Genomic DNA, 23,265 nt, shown 5'->3' with positions numbered 1-23,265 from the left:
AGCAAAAGAAATGGGAATTTGCCTCCGGACACGGTGGCGAGATGAAATGGACAGATACTCCTAAGTGGATAACAAACCGACGCCATGTCTAATCAAACCTTCGCTCAGAATGAAAAAAGAAAAAATACTCACGAACCGTGACATTCAAACAAATGGGTTAATTACTTTTTAAAAAGCTACCACTTAAACACATTTGTTTCTTCTTAACTGCGAGTCATAAAGTTCCTGTCAAGGGTTGCCGGGGCCATAAGATTCACTCTAAATGTAAATAAGTGGTGTTTTAAACGGCTGTTAGCAGCACGCTTGTTACAGCGGGAGATAAACCGGGTAGCCTGTTCTTTACGGGGTCAAGTCCCTAATTAACCCAAAAGTCTTTGTCATTTTCTGATTCGTTTATGGAAAAGAATTCAGCGCTGCAACACGGGGAGATAAATGTGAGTTACTTAAGTCTCCTCTGCCTCCTTCTTCTCCTCCTCCTCCTCCTCCTCCTCGTCCTCCTCTCTTGGCTGATGTATCACAGATTGTGGTGAATATAGGTATTGTGGAGATAAAACTCCTCATTAAGAGTTTAAAGTGAAACAAAACAAGCTGATGAGAGATTAGAAGTTGCTTTCCTCCTACAGTATGATTTTGAGATGTCAGTCTTTGTCTTACGAGTGGATCAATGTAGATATTTCGCGGCATTTCTTCTGCATTTGCGGAGCATCGTGAGAGACGGGACGGACAGAGACTGAAGGTCACAAGCTGCAGGATGGAAGATGGAGAGCCGAGGTGGGATCGTGAGAAACGTGAGAAAACGAGCACGGAGGAAGGAGTAGATGAGGAAAAGCACGATTCGAATCTACGGTATTGCAGCTCCGGTGACGTACAGATTGTGCTTTAACCTGCTGAGGCACCATTCCTCAACCTGGGGGGAACAATCTAAATTGCATCAGCAGAGCGGTAGCACCATCGAAGTTGAAATACCGATCGAACGCCTAGATAAGACAAATGGGAAAGATTAATATGGTGAAGTTGATTATGTAATGCCCTGTTACTCTTCAAAACTCCGATAAGTGCATGCATTTAACCTTCGCTCAGCTGTGAGAGGAAGCATGTGAAAGACATGGAAGGAGAATGAGGTGAACAGAGAAAATCAGAAGTGAGAATGGAAGTATGGAAACCCTAAAGTCTTGTTTAACTTTTCAATGGGGGAAGACACAACAACTTAACCAGAAGTCAGATTTAATAATAAAAACAGCAGATTTTATGAGGGATAGAACTTTTGAATGCCTCTCTGTGTGCTTTTTGTTAATTCTTCACAGATATTCTTCCATTATCCCTTTTAATTTGAACAATTATCACGTCTCCTCTCTGTGATAGCTGGAGTTTTGCCTGCCTTGTGGAGTTTGACTGTTCAAAGATGTTTCAACAATGTTGGTTTTGGACGTCATTGGATAAAATGTCGTACTGTGTAGTTATTTCCCAGCAGGCTCTGGCTGTAAGTCATTTAAGAAGACCAAACCATGAGAGATAAGAAGTGGTTTATTGGTTGGTGGGATCTGAGAGAGAGAGGGAATAATGGGTTGAATGTGGAAATAAAAGATCTTAAGTTGTGGGGGATCATAAGGAGCGAGGCTCAGAGTTAGGGTTTGTCTTGGGAAGCTTTTGCTCCTTATTACCCTGATTTCTGTACTGAAATAGGGAAAAGGAAGCCAATGAAAAGATGGTTTGGTGGCAGGGTTTTGAGAATGGAGACAAACGTTGAATGAGGAGGTAGACACACTGATAAAAATAGGCACTGGAAATTGTATTACATGATACTCTTTGTGCTTGTTGTTCCTGATTCTAACTTATGGTGATGTCATTAACAGTAGTTTTAATTGCAGATCTAATGTATTAAAGTGCTTTACATTAAGATACCGCTCCGCCACCTTATAGAGTAGTCTGGCCAAAAGCTCAAGGAAGGTGGTCGGCAGGCAGATTCAGAAAGAAAGACATTTTTTGAACTTCTTTCAAATGACTTTTTAAGATTATTCTTGCTTTACTCCACTGTTTATCATATTTCTTTTGTTATTGACCTTCAATAAAGCTCAGTGCTTCAGCTGTTGATGGTTCTCTTCCTTTGCTTTCATCGATGTAGAGTCCAAAAGCTCCAAGAAGGTGGTATCCAGGCAGACTCTGCAGACTTCTTGTGTGCAAAAGAGGTGAATATTTCACTTTATAGTACTTCTCAATTCATGTGACACTTAAAATGACAAAAGAATACAAGAAAACAATTTACAGGAAGAAATAATTCCAAAATTATCCCATAACTACTCAAAAAATGGCACATTTTTTGTTGCACAACCTCACCTCTCTCTTAAGTCTCTGCTTCTTATATATGGTCCTCAATTCACACCTGAATCACTTCAGCTCTACCATCAAACATCATGGTGACATGCTCTATAACCTTGATGCAAACAAAGCTGCAAACAACATCACTGTACTCACTACTAACTTGTTGACATTTCTAAATGTCTCCACTTGAGCTCAATGTTTAAAGATGCTACTGAATGATGCCTTTTAATGGAAAAGCAACATTCATCAAGAAGGAAAAAAACTTCCACTTGGTCTGGTCCAGTGATGTCACTCTGACATCAACAACACCATAAATCCAGGAAGCGATGGGCGGCCTCCTCCCTAGCATTAGTCCTGCATGGTGAGTCACAACAACAGAGGCAAGTATGAACCAAAAAACAAACAATTAAACCACATTTGACCTGTAACTTAATACAGGATGACTGAAACTAATGAATAGCTGGTTGTTTTTCTTTAATTCCACATATGATGGATGTAAACTGTAACATTATATTATTATATTACCTTTTTTGATGCATTATCAAGACACATAATGTGCAATAAGTGACATTCAAAAAGTGTTTCTGGAGCAGTAGAATTAATTTTATTCAGATTACATTCCAACTTAAGGGTTTGCAAAGCATTTTGGATATTTAAGTTTGAATGCCACTGCTCCATTTTGCTCAGACTCTACAAACTAAAATGATCAACACACCACGGTTCATTTTTTAACTTTGATCCAGTCTTGATTCACTTATAAAGCCGGGTAGAGGAGGATGAAGGAGGCGCTCTTCTGCCTGGCTGCTTGCAGGGTCATCTTACAAGGTGCAGGAAACCTCCAGGCTCCCGCCTCGGTTCATCCCTCTGATGGGAAGTCCTGCCGAGAAGCCCCTGACCCTGAAAGGAGCAGAGACCAGAGGAGGGAAGGCAGAGAGGAGACAAAAGGGAAACGAGGAGGTGGATGTTAACATATGAATCAGCTGTTTCTGTCTTTGCTGGGGCAGTTTGGAATAAGCTCATGTCTATAGTTTTTAGACCATCTGTCTTTTCAAAATTAACTGCCTGCACTTTGGAGTTGAAAAACTAAACAACTCGCTGCCGTGTGCAGATAATACCACTGTAGTCGTTATTCTGGATTAAAGACATATAATAAAGGGCATCTTGCCTGATTTCAATAGTTAAACTATACAGTCATGGAAAAGTACAATGCCATAGCTATTCATGTAAGAACTTAACTGATTTTGGTTATTATCAAGAAAACCATGGAAAATGGCTAGATATCAGCTCATAAATAAAACTCTTATGAGCTATTTTTGTTGTTATTATTATATTTGTCTTAACAAATGTACCTTTAGTTGTACAAGGCATTAAAATGAACAAGAAATTGAAGAAAACAAAGGTGGTCTAATAATTTTATCCATGACTGTATAGTTCTGCTGTTTCTCATCTTAAACAGGTTAAACCTCAGTATCCATCCATCTTTGGAAGTGTTTGTGTAAAACTACAACTGGTGCTTTAACACAGTGACTCAGTGACAAGTCTGCTGTGTGCATATGAAATCACATCCACAGAGAGTGTGTGTAGGAGTGCATCGTGCAGAGCTGTGCAGCAGCAGCAGCAGCAGCAGCAGCAGCAGCAGCAGCAGCAGCAGCAGCAGCAGCAGCAGCAGCAGCAGCAGCAGCAGCAGCAGCAGCAGCAGCAGCAGCAGCAGCAGCAGCAGCAGCAGCAGCTGTAACATGCAGTGACACGTGTGTGATGAGTTGTTGGGTGGACTTTCCTCTCAGCGGGGTTCCCCTTTCCCTCGGCACTGAGCCGACACACGCCGCAGAGCGCTGACAGCAACACGCCGACGTCTGTGTCACGGCTTCCCGCCTCCTGCTTCATCCCGACTGCCGCAGCCCTCCTACATATTCCACATCTCTGTGCCTTCGTGTGGCTGTGCTTTTTCATTATACATTTGACATATGCTCCAATTTATGATCCCACAATGCTCACAGTGGACAGACTACTTGTACCTCAGAGTAGAACATATATTTTTTTCTTTTTGCTTCTTGATTTTGATGTATCTGATGGATAATTTGCCTTGTGCAGTAAAAAGGAAGGTGGGAAAATTATGCTGTGGTTACCAAGAAACCGAGTGACAACATCATATTTTCAGATTGAAGTTTATTTATGAAATCTGTGCAGTCTAATGCCATTTAAAACCCTCATTATCACTGAATCAGAAAACACAGCTGCTCCTCACAGGTACAATACAGTTTGTGCTCACAGACTTGATGAACTCAGCCAGCTAATGAAAACACTGATTTCACTAATGCAACTGCTGAAACTGTAGCTGTTTTTTTGTTGTTGTTTTTTTTAATTTTGGAAACTGTCCAGCAACCACTTTGTTCTTTTGCATTTTGCAAAATGCTGCTGAATCCACAGAACATCCTATGATGTCTGTTTATCTTGTAAACGCGGCACCAGTGAGAATCGACTTAAAATAGAAAAAGAATTTACTGGGTTCAGCTTGACTGAAAGGGAATTTATCAGTCAGAATCAAAATCATGAAGAGAATACTGTTTTAAGGCTAGAAATGAGATTAAATCAGTACATATTAAGGGCATGTTTATCTGTGGATATATTCTTGAACTGATTGGTTTTATGTGCAGTCTTTGATATCACTTGACTCAATAGACAAAGAAGTATTTCTTAATTGTTTTGTTTTCTTTGCAAAAACTTTTTTTTAGCCGTTCTGTTAAGATAACTGTTTAAGCTTTTTGTCACATGCAAACATTGTGGAGACTGTATTTATTTTGGAATTCTTCAAACATGTAAATCTGTATTGCACGGATCATGTGGCACAAAAACATGATTCACTGATCCAGGAATTAGTGGAAAGAGGGAGTGAATGGTTTCCATTTTCTATGTGGGCACGGCAGACTATATGTATGACTTCACAATCAACAATAAATGAACCTAAGTGGACAGATAGATCAGCCCTCAGGTGATCATACATCCAGGCTTCCAGGTGGTTGTGATTTTACCATCTGTTTAAATAAGGATATCCACCATGAGAGACTGGGATTTCACGCTCAGCTGCCCTAAATCCTTTTAAAGATGCTGCAGCTCCGGCTAGCTTCCACACTAAGATAACATGGCTTCGGCGGCAGCAGCTTTCTCTGCTCTGACAGGACAAACGCAGAGCAGCCAGCGGCTCATTAGGCAGCAGTGCCCTCAGGGCTCGACTCCACCTCAAAATGAGGAAACAGTGGCGAGACACTTAACCACATGTGGACTAGATCCCTGAAGTGTGTGTGTGTGTGTGTGTGTGTGCGTGTGCGTGTGCGTGCGCGTGCGCGTGCGTGTGTGTGTGAGGCAGAAAGAGATGAAGAAACAAACAAAAAGAGGGACAGGGAGGAGGACAGAAAGAAATACAGATGTAGTTCAACAGAGGGGGCAGAGATCATATATATATATATATATATATATAAACAGGCAGCTGTCTGAGGAGAAAAAGCCTCCAACTAAACCCTCCTACAATCCCCAAAAACAGGATAGGACAGGTCTGTGCACTTTCCAATAAAGAACAGCGAGAGCACTAATGTGTGCACATTTTGTCATATGAATGCAGATGAGTTATAGTATATGTGAGTGTGGTTGTACTGTATGTAGGTGGATATATGTCTACAGTATGTGTTTCTGCATTTCTGTGTGTTAATTTTATATACATACTCAAAAGCAACTTGATCCTTCCGATTTTCAACACCAGGAATCTCAGGGTGCAGGGGCAGAAATCCATTACGTCCACTGACAGGAAACAGACATATCGTCCAAGCCTTAGTGACGGCAGAAGTAAAAATGTACATCCATGCAGCTAGCAAATCTGATACAGCTTCCCAGACATTCAAACCAGGCAAGGAGTGACCTGGTTGAATTATTCTGACTGATTATATTTGGTGTACCAGTTCCAAATGGGTTTGCAAATGCAATATGATGATGCAGGATGGTCAACTGGTATACATATAGAAGCATCCACCCATCCATCCATCCATCCATCCATCCATCCATCTTTTTCTGCTTATGTAATATCAAGGACATGCACCCCACTACTGCCACAATTTGCTTGTCATTTCTACACATTTTAACACATCTTACACTTTCTTCATGTCCTTTTACAGCATTCACATGGCATGGAAGATGGTTTAGGTTTGGGTGAAGGATGGGGGAGAGGGGATCATTCATTGCAATTGCATCACATCCAATGAAAGGCCAAATGCAAGAAATGGGCTGAAGCAGGGCATTCAAGACGTTCTTCTGCAAAGCCACATTTTCCAGTTCTTCCTGGCAGATCCTATGGCTTTCCCAGGGCAAATGAGATATGTGATCCCTCCAACGAGATGTAGGTCTACCAGGAGTCTCCTCCCAGTTGGACAAGTCTGGAAAACCTCCAAAGGAAGGCACTCAGGAGCAGTGAATCTACTCTGAACTACCTCCAAATGTCTAAGCTCCTCAAGATATCATTTTGCTCAGCTTAGCAACATCCACATCCACATCTTGTCATTTCTATAACTCACGACTGTGTTGGAATGAAGACCAATGGATAAATCCAGAGCTTCACCACAACAATCCGATATAACGTCTACATTGCCTCGATGCTGCCCCAGTCTGTCTGTCTCAAGCTTCAGTTTCCTGTCACTTGTGAACAGGATGTCGAGATACTTAAAGTCTTTAACTAGGGGCAGCAACTCAACCCAGATGGAGCATCCACAAGTTTAGGAGATACTGACTCTTGTCCCGGTTGTTTCACACTCGAATGCAAACTTCCCCCATGCGTGCTGAAGGTCACGGTCTAATGACGGCAACAGAACCACATCAGCCGCAAAAAAGCAGAGATTCAACTCTGAGGCTGTCAAACTGGACCAACACCTCAGTCTGGCTGCACCTTCAGATCATGTCCATGAATATAAGTTCAACACTCCAGAAGTCATATTAACCATTTCTACACAAGTATGTCTAAAGATTCCCTCCAGGATTTCTGAATACACAACTGTTTTCTAGGTTGAGTACAAGACACAGTCTGTCTTGTATGCTTTACTGAAAAGCTTATTGTCAGTGGATGGGAGATTCCAAGTTTACACAAGCTGCATATCATGCCAGACTAGATGTAGTTCCATAAAATCCCATTAAAAACAAACTTGTATATCCACGTGAGACATATTTGTTCCTGCAGCTGGCCTACATGTAATCTCCCTGTCTGCCTCATCTGTCTCTTCTTTAAGCTGCACCTTACAGCCTTTACCAACAATGGACTAATAATCCCTCCAAACTCCATTTGATCCAGCTTTTTTCAATGCAAATGAGCCGTAAACAAAGAGGACAATTAGTCAGACAACACAATACACACCTGAAAGCACAAACACCTCCTCTGTGTGTGTTACAGGTTATTACAAACCTATGCTGTCGTTTGCAAGACTGATTGGATTGTGTGTGTGTGTTTGTGTGTGTGTGTGTGTGTGCCTGAGAAAATTGATTGCTTCGTGAATTTTGTACTTTCAGCTGCAACAACATTTTTATATTCTGCACATTGTAATTCAGAGACATTCTGAGTTATTCATATCCAAAAACTCCAAAATAACCACTGCAGAGCCGATGTAGCCTTAAGAAGGAAAACTCCACAATTCAATTTAGCATCCTTTCCTTAAAAGAAACTATTGGGCCCTCAGCCAAATAAATCTACCAGTTTACAAAGGAAGCAACGAGACAGAAATTCGTAAAACCTGTTTTGCTGACGCACATTTTTTCAACTTGCAACTCTAGCAAATTTGGTGAATTGTTTCATGTGTGTGATGAACAAAGAGTCCAGGTGGGTGTTTTTGTGTGTTATGCATGCCTAACAGAGAGACGGACAGTCAGTTGAATGCAGTCAGGCAACATAATATCATGAGATTGCATATAAATAGCTGCAACTTGAGGCACATTGCATGTGTTTTTTCTAGATATTCTAAGCTTTTTGAGTGTCAATGTACAGTAATAAAATGGCACGAGAAACTGCTAAATTAAGGGTCAAGTGAGGGGTGTCATACATCGAACCTACATGTGGTCAAAAGCTAAAAAAATGTGTTCAAAATTAACATGCAAAGTTTCTTGGCATGTGTTATTCCTTGATACCAGGCTAAAGTAGAGGAATGGTGTCCAGGTACTACACTGTATATGTAGTTTCCTATGAAGGTTAGATGGTGTTTCATGAATTTATTTTGGCAAACGTTTAAGTGTTAGAAGAATTAGCCAGCTGGTTGATGCTGCAGTGCATTGTAGGTTCACATTTGTGTTGGTAACTGCTGCTATTTTTTGGTTTGTCTGTCATGTGTCTTTGCACCCCTGTTCAGTTTTAATCTGGCCAAAAATACAGGTGCATAAAAGTCCCCAAAACGCATTGGACACTTGACAAAGATCCATGTAACTGTACTGGTTAGTTAATGATGGTTCATTAGCAGTGACAGTTGGCCTTTACACCAGGGGTGTCAAACTCATTTTAGTTCAGGGGCCACATTCAGCCCAATATGATCTCAAGTGGGCTGGACCAGTAAAAGCACAGCATAATATGGGGCGGCATGGCTCAGTGGGTAAAGCGGCCTTCTTGTAACCGGAGGATTACCGGTTCGATCCTGGCCTGGAGAGCTCATGTCGAGGTGTCCCTGAGCAAGACACCAAACCTCTAACTGCTCCTGATGGGTCGTGGTTAGCGCCTTGCATGGCAGCTTCCGCCATCAGTGTGTGTGAATGTGTGTGTGAATGGGTGAATGTGATGGATAATGTAACGTGCTTTGGGTATCGTTTCAGGCATAGTAAAGTGCTATATAAATACAGACCATTAGCATAATAATCACAACTCCACATTTTTCCTTTGTTTTAGTGCAGTGCAAAAAAGTACATCCTAAAAATATTCACATTTAAGGAATTATCTTTTTACAAAAAATTATAAACAACCTGAAATTTCTTCAGAAAAATAAATTAAATTTCAACATTATGCCTCAGTTTATCATTTGCACATTACAACTTACAGATGTCAGTGGATCTACAAAGGCTCAAAACATTTAGTCATAGGTATCTGGAACTGAACGATACAGTATTTTACTTTATGATTAAAATGATAAAAGTCAGACAAAAAAAGACAACAAACAAGACACAAATGACAAAAATGAGACAAACAATAATAGTGAGACAAATAATTTGACAAAAAAGTTACAAAGTGACAAAAAATTGGACACAAATGAGACAAAAAATGGAACAAAATGACCAAAAAATGGACAAAAAACAGAAACGAGACAAAAAGGAAACACAAAGCGACAAACAATGAATAAAGCAAAACGCAAAATGACAAAAATAAGACAAAAAACCCAAGCAAGACAAAAACGAGACACAAAATGACAAAAACATGACAAATGATAAAAGTCAACAAAAGACCAAAAACAACAAAATGAAAAGCAAAATGACAAAAGAACAATGAGCCATCTAGTATTGTAGTTTATGATCAAAACAACTTGTTATGGTCTAGAAATTATTTTAAATTTACAGTTTTGCAAATGTACAATTTGCAGTGAATGTCTTCTCTGTAATTTTCACACTTTACAAAGTCGTCCCATGGGCCGGATTGGACCCTCTGGCGCACCGATTTTGGCCCAGGGACCACATCTTTGACACCCCAGCTTTACACTTTAACACTCATGCTATAGTACAAATCGTGACACATGAATCAGTAAAGGGATGACTAGAAGTGCAGACGCTGCAGAGTAAGGTCAGGAAGGTGAACCTGTAAATGTGGCCTGTAGGTGTCTTGAAATACTTTGATGCTTCCACATGTGGCATGGCTTATTTTTCTCTTTCTTTTTGTCCTCTGATACATGTAAGTTGCTAAGATGATTGCGCGCTACTTGGTCGTATCTTGTTAAAAAATCTTCCGATTCGACTCTAATCTATGCATTCAGTGCTTTAAACATCTGAGTCATAAATAAGCACTTTTGAACATGTCTGCCATAACAAATGAGCCTGATCTCTAAGTTCATTGTGCTCTGCTCAGTAGAACCAAAGTTTTCTGTCATTGCATTAAATTATATGTCTTCTGTGACTTGGAATGGAACACGTATTTAAACTTTCAGGTGTTGCTGTATGTTTACATAACCAAGAGTTGCATGAGTTAGTGTAATACTATTCTCACACGACCAAACACAGTTAACTAAAAGAGAGAGAACCCCTCACTACCTTTCTGGTTTCTCTTAGATTTAACTTACACTTATGCAAAGAGCCATATCAATGTGAGAGGAGAAAACTTACCTGCAATCTGCACAATTATCTCAGTGTGCAGTGACGTAATTTCACTAAAAATACCTTCTGTGGAGTTCTGGATGCACGATAAGATCAAATCTCCTCAGCCTGGCCAGTCGAATCTATTTGTAGACGTTTTACTTTTAACTGCAACAAATGACAAAAAAAGATCAGCAATGTTTGTCTTCTGTTCGTTTTTCTGTTTCCAAATCCATCTTTTAACCCTTCCCTCCTCTGTTCTGCCTCTCCTTCTACTCCTCATCAACTGGTTGGTAATCTATGCATTTTATTCTAGATGACATCAAAACATCTTCATGTAAACTGCTTCTAAAGGTACCCATTGCCTCTTGATCACCTTTTCATTACCCTCTAACCCTCTTTCCTCTGTTATTCTCAGCCTTTCCATTTTCTCCCCCCCCCCACCTCTTTCCTTTCCAATTCTTTCTTTTCCTCCTCCATCCTATTACTCATCTCTCCTCTTTGTTCAAGGTCAGTGGCTTCCTGGTGGGATTTCCTATCAGACCCATGGAGCGAAGCTGGAGGTCCTGATTGGTTCTCCCTGACCTTTGGTGTTACCCTCTCAGCAGCCTGTTTCTCCTCCACTCTCCTCTTCACCTCCTGCATCATCCTCCTCTTCTTTTACCTTCTCACCTCCAGGTTTCATCATTTCTCTGCTTCTTTCTCTTTTTCCTCTCCAGCTGCTCTCTTCTCTTCTTCTCGAGTGCACTTTTTAATAGTGACACCGGCCTTTTTTACAGCATCTCTCCTACCATCTCCTTCCTGTCTCATTTGCACATCACATTTCCTTCTTTTCTCCTTCATGCAACCTTTCTTTATTCATCAGCTGTGTATTGTAACTGACTGCACACAGTATCTAACCCAAACCGGCTAATTCATAAATGCTGCAAGAGTAGAAGATGTGGTTTATTCTTGACATGTAAATGGTAATCTGTGACAGGTGTGGTTTTGTAATGTGGTGAATTAAGTTTCTGTATCTGGGTGGTCATGAAGCGAGTTTTGTCTGGCTGGAAACAAATATACGGTTTTCCAGACAGTGATATCTGTTTTTAGCATAATACACAAATTAAAACGGTGAAACACTACGAGTCCATTTAGAAATACTGCAAAGATGCAACAGATAGATTTCTTTCCCTACATTTAATTTACATTCATGTGTCTACTATCGCTGTATCTTGTGTTAATAAGGGATATATAGCCGCCCTTTCAGACATGCACTCATTTCCATTAATTTCCCAGCATCTGAATGTGTCAGCTTCAAGTCTGAATGAGCATCCTTTTCACGTTTTCATTCATCTCGAATAGCCAGATCGTTCTCTGACAAAGCATAGTGTAGAATGGTCTAACAATCCCCATTATCTCTCCGCTAAAGTGGAGAAAAGCTTCCAAACCAATCACAGTTTTCTGAGGCCCTTCTAAGCCCAAGATGTAGTAACAGTACCCCTTTAAAATACCTGTTGGGGGATTGAAAGCGAGTGAAACCAAAAGTAAACAGAGCAAAACCTCATTTTATGCCACCATTGTCTCCATTTGTGTCCTAACATGGACTTTATTGCAAATAAAATCATGTTCCTCTCAAAATTTCATTGACAATTCAGTTTAGCTGTATAGCGATGTAACTATGTGGATATAGGGCTGCTTATTATTATCCCAGACTTTGTTGATGTTGTTTACCATAGCGAAGGGGATGTTAAAAATGGTAACGTGTAGATAGCAGAAGATGAGGAGAAAGCCATGTGAATTGCACGACCAACAACCCATTTATTTCTGCAGTATGCATCCAGTAGGTCAGGCTAATTTTCCATAAATTTAACAACATAACAATCTTACCAGGCTGGATCGCAACACTTGGAACACAGCAGAAATCTAAACTGCATGTAGTCACATTTATGAACAGGCATGATTACAATGTGTGATGTTGGTATGTATAGTCTGCAGCACAACAGTGTAGGAAATGATGCTCTCATAGTCTTGTGTGTTTGGCAAACGTTGCACAGCATGGAGTTCTCTGTCACTAGAGCATTGTTTCAGGGGTTAATGTTGTGGCAATAAGGATGCATTGGTTGTCTTATACTACAATTTATGATTAAAAACACCAACAGACTTTTAAAATAGCTCATCTCCCTCATGGGAATGTATGAGAGGATGTATGCAGCTTGATTTAAAAAGCTATGTAACGATGTTTAGACCCACATGTCAAGTCAGATTCTGTCTCAGGTGCTTCAACTGACCAGGTGACCCACAGAGGAAGACCACACAGCATCACAGCCAAGGAGGGCCGAGAAATGTGCTCTTCCTCTTTCCCTTCCCTCTGTAAACATACCCGTAGTTTAGTCTCTGAATCCAAAGTAAACTGTCTGCAACTCTCTGAAACTTTCACTGCTGCAGAGAGGCCTCGCACTGATGAAATGTGCAGCAGTTTCTGAGGTCTCCGTGTCACAGAGATAAAATATGCACCAGAGTTTTACCACTTTAGTCAAGCTTCAAGGAGATTTAAGACCAGATTTTATACAATACAAAAGCATATTTTATAAGTCTGCGCTGCCCGTTTCTAACCACGATCTGCACTAAGATGTAGTTTGCAAGCAAAACCTCCTCATGTAGGGAAATTGCATCACTGTTTATCTTTACAGTGTTGGCAAAAAAAGAGATTTAATTATTCAGACATGCCACACACATAGAATATGTCATTCTGCTCTGTGGCAATTTGGCAAACAGGTTTCAGTTCAAACACATGACTTTCCTCAAACAAAACACAGCAAAGACAATTTATAATAGAACTGGGCACAGAAAGGTTTCAGTGCTGAAAAAAACTCTCCACACTTGACCTTTCATTGAGTTTATTGTTTGCTTTAATATACAGAAAAGGGTGGCAAATCCTCTCAATGACAAACGTGGCTGAAGAAAGAAGGAGGTTGCCATGAGAGATTTATAAATACGGAAAAATTGCAGGGTTCAAACCTTCACACCCCGCGTTACAACGACAAAGTCATGAGCACATTTTCCTGTGATGTTTCCAATAATTAGTTAACACCCAGCAACGGCCGACTTTTTCCTTCCAGGAAATTTTATGTTCAGGTATTACTGCTGTGTATGTCTGGAGGTGAGCAGCATTTGGTGAAAACTAAAAAGAAACACCAGCTTCTATTAGACCCAAACCACATCTATGTGCACGATGGAGTGATTTTCTGTGTGTCTGCGTGTCTCCGTCTGCTTTCTTCAGACCTCTTTCATATGATCACAAACCCTCATATTTAGCCAAATTCCCTTAAATCTCTGGTGCCTGTTTGCAGTCTGTCTCCAGCTCGACACACTGACTTCTCATCATGTCTGAGGATTCATGATTAAAAGGTGTCGGGGTCATTTGTGGCTTAATTATTCACCAACAGCCTACACTTTTTTTTTGAGATGATACAGTTTTCAGCTCACCAGTGTGTCTGGTGGAATAAAGCACATTTCTGTAGCTTAGCAGGGTGTGATGTGACACTATACATGTAGAGAACTTTTAAAAAAATAAATAAAACAAAGTTATTTTTTTTCTGAAAAAAGAATACACAAGTCTAAGACAGTATGTAATTGCTGAAGCTCAACTGTTTTTTGCTGTTGTTTTTTAAATGGATTTAAAGGATGTGCACGAGCAAAATGTCATTATTTTAAATATACTCACTTACATTACTTACTCAACTCAAGTGTCATGGAGGAATCAAGCAGTTGACGTTTCCTGCTGCAGCCTTCTCTTTTTCAGCTTTCTTCCATGTTTAATCACTCCCGATCCGGTTTTTAATGATGTTTTGACCTTTTGCAAGCTTTGACCAATCCAAGAACATGATCATCGGCATTGGCGACGTAACCAATGGAGGGAAAACCACCCTCACCCAACCGACTGATCAAGAACCTGGCCAACTGCTGTGTGGTCCATTAAGAGGACTTCTCCAAGCCCCAAGATTACAATGAAATTGGTAAAGATGGCTTTAAGCAGTACGATGTCATTACTGTTCTGGACATGGACGCCATCATGAGTACAATCTACGCGTGGCTGGAGAACACGGTGAAGTTTGAGAAGCCTCATGGCGTTAATAACACCCTGGACACCGAGATCGTCCTGAAGCCCCACCACAAGGAGGAGGAGGAGACTCAAATCCTTACTGTGGAGGACTTCCTGCTTTACACCTACAGACCTTTGCTCGACGTGCTGAACATACGTCATTTTATTTCCATAACATATGAAGAATGCAAAAAGAGGAGATGCTCTAGAAGCTACATGGTGCCAGACCCCCCTGGCCTGTCGATGGTCACGTCTGGCCCATGGATTTACAACACAAGGAATTAGTATTACCTGAGAATTTGGAGTAATTATTGTCCTTTATAGCATCACAGCATAATTTTGGCTCATTGTTCTTGAATCAGAAAATGTTACTGAGATTGAGAAATTTCTAATTTTTTCAACAACAAAAAAACAATATATACATCTAGGACAACATTCAAAAGCTGAAAAGGTGATTGTGAAGAAAATTTAGAAAGTCCTCCTTTGTATAAATGCCTTATTTACTAAAGGTTGCACAAACTGTCATACTTTACCTACAGCCATCATAGTAGGATCCACCTTTGTCAGTTTAAAGAGACAGTATAAGGCATGGCTGATTAGTAATCAAACTAGTGAACACTGAGAAAATCAGGCACTTTAAAACCAGGCACTTTAACTATAAGCATTTTATAACTGGCTCAGCCTAGAAAGCACTTTACTAAAATAATCGGACTTTACAGTAGGTTTAACTTGAATAAATTTATCATTGTTGACTTTGTTTTACTATATTGTTTTCATACATCTGTAACCCTGCATGTTTTTCTCTCATGTTTGGGACAACGAATGGAAATTAACCTTGTTAGCCTTAATTGCTGCAACCTTGTGTAAACTTATGATTGTTTATCCAATAATATGCACTGTCCTGTCCAATAAATAAATGTAAAACTGTTTTTTAAAATTAAATCAAGGATACCTGTAGAAATTTGTAGTTATAAATATATAGCACAATTAGTTTTACCGGATGCTTGCAATGATTTTGGCTGTTAATAAATCAGAAAATGCTTTTAAAATGAATGTCAATTAGACAAATTTCTATTTTTTTACAGAAAAAAAGCTCTGAATATATACATCTAGGACCACATTTAAATGCTGTAAGCTCAACTGATTTTTAATGAAGTCAAAAGATGTAAAGGGCCAAATTAAAAATAAATAATTCTTTGCATAGCAGAATATGTGGATTCTTGCATAAAAAATGCTCATAAACTTAATATTATCTGTTAATTTATTCTATGTTTTTGGAATATTTTAAAGAACATTATAGCATCTCAGAACTGAAAGTAGATGAATAAATAATTTTGGCTCATTGTTCTTGAATCAGAAAATGTTACTGTGATAAATGCCAATGAAACTAATTTCTATGTTCTTAATAAATAAATAAATGAAAGGATGTGAGCGGACAAATTAAAAAATAAATCTTTACATAGCAGAATGTGGATTCTTGCACAAAAATAGTTAACAAAATTAATATTATCTGGGATTGTTTTGATGTTTTGGAATAATTCCTATCCTTTAAAGCATCTCAGCCCTTCAAGCAGATAGTTGAATGATTTTGGCTCATTGTGCTTGAATCATAAATCTGCAGAAAGCAAGCTAACCTTCAACAATGTATCACAAATTCTGAAATTGAAAGTGGAATAGAGGGTGCATGACTCACTGAATCTTTATTCTGTATTTTAGAAACAAAGTGCACATTGCAGATTCCACCCTGACTGCAGAGCTTTGACTCGGGTTGTCTTGCCAGGATGGGAGATGCCAGGACTAGCGAGTCATATTTTTTGGCAGCAGGACAGCAGCAGGACAGCAGCAGACAGCAGCAGGACAGCAGCAGGACAGCAGCAGGACAGCAGCAGACAGCTGGCTGACAGTGGCGCTCGGACATGTTAACCTGCCCAGACACTTCTCTTTACCTGAGGCTTAACAACAGCAGGGAGTCATACCCACACATACACTATATCCTCAAGTGAACAGCTGAACACTGACAACAAACGAGGGTGGTGCATTTTACACATCAATTACACATTTAGTTGTAAAGGACATGTGTGGACCTGCACATCAGTTTACATGAACATTTCATATGTAGCCGTTTACAAAGATGCTGTAAAAACATGTACTTAAGCTCAACCTTTGCAGTCTTTCTATGCAATGTAATGCTTCTGTATTTGCCGTTTAACAGTTTATATATTTGCCTTTTTGTTGTTGTTGATCCATTTTGCCCCGCTGTGTTTTTAACCACTCCACGTCACTCAGGATGAGTGTCAGGTAAGTGCCTCAAATGAAATGTAAAACATTTCCGTGCTGACAGGTCGCTATTGAGAGAACGTGTAAGGCTTCAACTCCAGACTTGCAAACATTTATTTATCATTAATTACAATCTGTGACAGACAGACGGACAGACAGAGTCAGGCAGGGATCCAGGTAGACAAGTAGGGACGGAGACGGACAGGCACCTTCTCCTCTGCACTGTAAAACATCAAATGGACATTTAGTGGAATCACTAATGAAAATGTTGTTACTGTTAAGGTAATTTATTTTCACACCATTTCAGAACTTATAAAAGTGAGTTGCTTTAATTTGAGGAATTTTATACTGAAATAATGAGTTGAATTAGTCTGTTGCTTTGAATTTATTCAGCTTTTTTAAGATTAGCGTTGAGCTAATTTGCCTGCATGCACAAACCTCTACAGAGACTCTTATTTTTTGCAGTTTAAAGAAAAGACACATGATGGAAACCTGGTGCATGTTTTAAATGAATGTAAAAATGGGTCAATGGGAAATTCTAACAGGGAAGGTTAGTATGGAGTTTAAATCAAGTCCCTTATCAGCTTACTGCTACTTTTGCACTTCTGGTTACTGTAGATGCCAAACTGTATTTTGTTGTCTTGGCACTTGTTTTCTGTGAAATGATAATAAAGCTGAATCTAATCGAATCTAAATGAACCACTTCTTCATGTTAAATATGAAGCTGGACTCTGCAAATTGAGCAAATGGAAAAGTAAAGTAAAATGCTACATATCAGGCCACATAACCAATGGCATAAAATAAAATTTTATACTTTTGAATAGAATTAAAAACACAAAAAAATGAAAACACACTATTTTAATCAGTTGAAATAGACTACCAGGTTCACACAAATGTCTTAGCAGTTAAAAAATGGAATAAATCTAAATCAACCAAATCAAAGAAAGAGTTTAAACAAAGGTAGTATTTAACCACATTGACAATGTGGTGTTGTTAGGACAATAAATAGTATTTTTGACAGCTTTTTTGTAGACATATTTCTAAATTGACACAACATATCATATTTTACAGTGTAAATGACAACTACATCACATAATGTTGAGCAGGATTTTGTGTTTGTGTTTTATATAAAAGCAGCATCCAGAAGAGCAAGTTTTCTACTTGTGTTGTGCTTTGTGTGAGCTGAGAGGTTCTCTTATAGCACCTTGGCCTCTTGTAGTTATCAAATGTTGATGTTTTATGATTCATTGCTTGTCATATAATATACTACGCAATAATTTATTGACTGAATTGAGGAATCTGCTCAGATAATCCAGTAAGCTGCTGGCTTTCCTCCATCCTTGCGTCTTGTTGTCCTGCAGGCCACAGTTGGCTCGGCTCACGCTGTCTTGGATTACATGACAAAGCGAGACTGACACTTTTATTAGATGTTGCGCAAATATAGGTTCAGTGTAGAAATGCAGACTGAACTGAATTCTTGTTGCACTGCATATTTGTTTAAATATCAGATGACTCCAAACTTGGAGAGCCCCTCAGGGCTGCGGTCTGTAACCACATCACGTTTTGTGTGATATTATATAAAAGGTACAATATTTCCACTAAAATTTAGAGTCATAACAGTGTGAAGGTGCATAAAGTGGAAACATGCCAGTAATGGAAACATTAAACCCTTGTGTTGTCTTCGGGTCAAAAATGACCCAGCCACTGTGTTTAATAGCAGAGAAAACCCCCCAAATGACATTTTTTCAACTTGACATTCAATGACTTTTCCTGAAGTGATCCCAACATCAGAAAAAGTGAAACAATGTCTCTATTATTGCATCTATTATTTTTAAAAAAATTTTTTCTTATTACTGTCGTCAGTTTTGCTCCTTGTGGGTGGGAGCAAGGATTCAAAAGATGTGAGAAGACTAGTATTTTGTTGTTGAATTCCATTGTACATATAGCACACTTCCCTTCAAAAAATGCATTTAAAGCTACTTTCTGCACATTTCTGGTACTTTCTTAGGATACACAAGTACTATCTCTTGCTCTTACACCTATGCAGTACCTTTAGTGGAAATAATAGTGATAATAACCCTCCTCTTTAGTAAAGGAAACAGTTTTAGCATGTGCAACGTGTTAAAAATAAGTGGTGTCCATTGATTAAATACAGTCTTTCTGCCCTCTGAAGAGGGAAAATCCAGACATTCACAAAGTGTGTGATGCAGGACAGGTCATTTCTTCATGTAAAATAGATTTTGGGTTCAATTGTTTAATTGCTTTATTTTAGAGGCTCAGTGGAGATGGGTAATTTTTGAACCTTTGGACAAGTGTGCAGGATGTTAAGACAACACAAGAGTTAAATATTTTAGGTGAATTTTTCCAAATGTACAGAACAAAAGACAATGGTGTTATTTAAATGACTGAGGGGGTGAGTGTGGTACAAGTACAGTGCATGTCGTATCCAATCTGCCGCCAATCTGTTGGCCTATTCCATTGTTACGTCTTGTTATCCTGCATGCCACAGCTGATGTCTTAGATGCCAAAACGGTGTCAGTCATTTCAGGTGCCAGAACTTTATCTGTCTAAGCAAGACTGACATTCTCATTAGTTGATGAGTTGATGTAAGCTGAATGTCGAAATCCAAAAGAAAAAAAAAGGTAGAGCAGACTGTGACTGATACTGTTGGTGTAACTAAACAATGATGAGTTCATTCTGTCCAGTCTAATACATGCAGCCTTCAGATTACTTATCTGTACCTTCTGTTCTCATTCAGCTACTTCTGACGGCACCATCAGCTAAAAGTCTACAAAGTAAATTTGAACTCAGTCTGAGTCAAACACTGAAAATGGTGCACGTTTCCTCTTTGATGTTTATGATCCTGTGGTTAAACTTCATCTAACTTGGTGGTTGGCTGATACAACTTATCTTGGCATCACTCGGGCCAAGATTATTTGGATGTTGTCACTGTGACAGATGAAAGGAAAAGTGTTTGAAAAAGGTCAAATGCAATAATACTGTTGCATGCAGTGCTGAACCAAAGACCCATTCAAGAGTTTTACAATATTGCAATGCACACTATCACAGTGCAGAACATGAAACGTTGGTACTGAGCTCGCTAATGTTATTTTATACCGTTACCTTAATGTGTAAATATTGTGAAAGTCAGAAAGTATTGGAGCCTGATAAAAAAAAACAAAAAAAAAAACCCAGACTGCACCTGTGTGTAGCACCTTAACCCTATGAGCCCCAGGCCATTTTCAGGGTAATTTCACTACCTTTTACTTTCATGTTCTTATCTTGGTCATTATAAGGCTTCACCATACATGCTGTATCTTGTTTTTTCAGAACAGTCTCAGCTATCCAAGTCTTCCGTGATTTGACATAATAGTGTTTGCAGATATTTCATAACAGCCTTTACATTAAGAAAAAAATTTTTTAATACTTTCTTGTATGTATCTCACAATAAAATGCTGGCAGTAGAGATATCTATACATAATTATGTAGGGAAGGTTGTATGTAATTTAAAAAATTATATCAGAGCCATGATGGTGAGAAGCTCTATGACTTAGAAATTGGGAAAAGTATTTTCTCTGTATGTAGCAGTAATGAATAATGCTTTCATTCATTTGTTCTCTGACAAAATGAACAGAAAATAGTGTATTTAACAGTTTTTAGTTTTCTATACATAAAAAATGAAATGTGAAGAAAATAGAGACAAAACAAAACCATATAGTTTGATCTAATAAAAAAGCATGTTAAAAAATGACACTCTGGGTTGCTCTGTTCAGTTATCAAACATAGTTTAAGTATCAATTAATTATGCTGCTTTATTAGTTATTCACTGTTTTAGCATTTTTTTGTAAGACAGCTTGAAATTGCGTCCAAGTGGATAAAAGTTCTGGCATGTAATACAAGCAAACTTACTGTTTATGGATATTGTATGTCTTATTCTACCATCACAGAAAAACAGAGTACTCTCAAAGATGGCTTTTGGGATGTTGCATGCTTTGGTATCATCATGGGATTTCTGGTCACCTTCTTTAAGCTGTTTTCTCAAAGCTGCTCATTTACTTACATATTCACAAAACTCTTCTCCTTCGAGTCGGAGTTGAACCAACGACCTGAGGATCTCAGCACTACTCAGGTCCTCTACAGTCCTCCGCTCTGCCAGCTGAGCTATCGAAGGGAACTGGAAACGCACAGAGCCTAAGTTTCTATGTGTTCATGGAGAAGAATATGAAGCATCAGACTGAATCTTCACAGTGGACTGAAACAGAGTTTAGTAGCTGAAAACATCGAAGTCAGTCAACAACATTTTAACTGGCTCCTAATCCATCAATAAAAGTACTGAGAGGGAAAGTGAAATGTTATGCACAATAAATAAATAAATATCAAACACCATTTAATCACGCCTTGGATCTTGTTTTTGCTTTCAAGCACGACATCAAGTCTTTCATAATTTATAAGTACATCAACCTGTGCAGGAGTCACATCAAGTCAGTTCTTCGTTTTTACCAGATCTGATGTCCAAGAGTGAGGGCTACGAGATGTGAGCAAAGAAGCCTCCTTGTGGAGTCGTACTCTGCTCCTACTGCTTCTGCAATGCTCCCTGGAAGTCCCGTTTAAATAAACATGTCAAGCACCATCTGCAATTACCACCATATCTTGTCCTCTCTTGCTTAAAATGGCAATCTTTCAACTTGAATTTCATTTTAAAGAAGAGAAAGAAGCCAAATCTAGCGAGTGGGGCATTTGGGCAGTCATGATTGTGCTTTTGAGGTCAAAAAACTAACTATTGGAGCATTCACGTGCCATCACACCACTGTTCAGGTCATTTGCACTGAAGGTTATCTTTCAGGATGTTACAGTAGAACTCTGCCTTGACAAGCCATTTCCGGGGGACTAATTTTTGATACATAGCCATGTGAATGTTGCAGAAATCAACTAGTATATCCACTGTGTATGCTCCTGACCTGATGGGTCTTGTCCAGATTTAGAAACTGTACACTCTTCCACTGTGGAACCTGCTGTTTCTTCTCTCAGTGGTAAATGCAGACCCACTTGTCATCACCACCGATGATCATCAACATGAAGGTTTTATCATCCCAGCTGCTGACTGACACTGAATATGAAGTTTGCTCTCTGCTCCAGTTTGCGATCCATGTAGAATCCGTAAAGCCTAAAGCAAATTTTCACCTAATAGGGATCACTAAAAAGCACGAAACATAAGTCCCCTTGGTGATAGTGCAGCGTCACACTTTTCTGACTCATGACAGTTACAGCTTGCACATGTTGCATGCACGTGACCGTTACCTGAACCACTAACAGCCCCACAACTTTTTCCTAATCGCTCATTTAGCTTAAGGTGAAAACAAACGTGCAACATACTCCACTGTCAACACAAACGCTCCACAGGTCATATTTTCTACATGTACCCAGAATAAACTGGGAGACCAGAAAAGACACACATGGAAACTCCAGACCAAACGTCTCCTTCCTCTTCCCTCCTCCAGTCTCAGTGTGAGGACACTTTTGGCCTCGGCTGACAAGTCAAAGGATCCAGAACCAAGAATAATACGCTTCCACTGTGTGTTTAGTTTAAAGTGTGAGCTGTTTATTGCATTCCTGTCTGTCCACTGGCTGACATTGCAATATCACATGGAGAGAGTGGGAAGGATTTAACTTCCGCAAAATAATTAGTCATCATCCTCTCAGTCTCTGCCTATTTGGTTATTGGAATAGCTGAAAATGTGACTTTCCCTCAGTGGAGGCTCTTTGACAAGTGACTTATTGGGAGTACTTGCCATTACTCCTCTTGGTGCTATTTTAGAATTGCATAGCTAGAAGCTCCGTGTTGTGAAAAGAGTGAGTATAAATTTGATTGAGGAGGTCAGCACCAAATGTAGGTTGTATTTAATATAAACAACATCGCTGTGAGCAGGATTTGAACCTGCGCAGGGAATCCCCATTGGATTTCAAGTCCAACGCCTTAACCACTCGGCCATCACAGCCCTCTTTCACTGCGCTGAACAGCAAACGTCTGTGGTAATAAAGGAGGCAATTTAACAACTAAGGGCAACACTTCAACCTGATGTTCTCATCCAGCGAGAAGGAGGATTTGTTTGTGCGGCTGAAGGACATGTTGTGTGGTCAGATGGCTGATAAAAATGAATCCTAGAACTTGCTGTACTAGAAAAGCTTCTAATGTTGCATTTTCTGAAATACTACCAATGTTACAAAGATCTGCTCCTTTTACAGTAAGTGTGTAAGTGTAAGTGTGTTTATATAGACTCAGGCAATCCCTATTACGTGTC

At 39.4% G+C, this 23,265-nt stretch overlaps 2 non-coding genes and 1 pseudogene across 2 annotated transcripts; 1 reads left to right on the top strand and 2 right to left on the bottom strand.

Moving 5' to 3' along the window:
* Positions 1-14,469: 14,469 nt before the first annotated feature.
* On the top strand, positions 14,470-14,974 carry LOC111575883 (nicotinamide riboside kinase 2-like; annotated as a pseudogene).
* A 6,070-nt stretch (positions 14,975-21,044) lies between these two features.
* On the bottom strand, positions 21,045-21,137 carry trnay-gua (transfer RNA tyrosine (anticodon GUA)). The gene is made up of 2 exons: positions 21,101-21,137; positions 21,045-21,080 (listed from the first exon to the last, which is right to left on the bottom strand). It is a non-coding gene; the product is annotated as a tRNA-Tyr (tRNA).
* Positions 21,138-22,880: 1,743 nt separating this feature from the next.
* trnas-uga (transfer RNA serine (anticodon UGA)) lies at positions 22,881-22,962 on the bottom strand. Its single transcript has one exon. It is a non-coding gene; the product is annotated as a tRNA-Ser (tRNA).
* Between the last annotated feature and the right edge of the window lie 303 nt (positions 22,963-23,265).

The sequence above is a fragment of the Amphiprion ocellaris genome, chromosome 10, assembly GCF_022539595.1.
Source record: "Amphiprion ocellaris isolate individual 3 ecotype Okinawa chromosome 10, ASM2253959v1, whole genome shotgun sequence".
NCBI classification, from domain to species: Eukaryota; Metazoa; Chordata; class Actinopteri; family Pomacentridae; genus Amphiprion; species Amphiprion ocellaris.
This window is presented reverse-complemented; position numbering and strand designations above follow the sequence as displayed.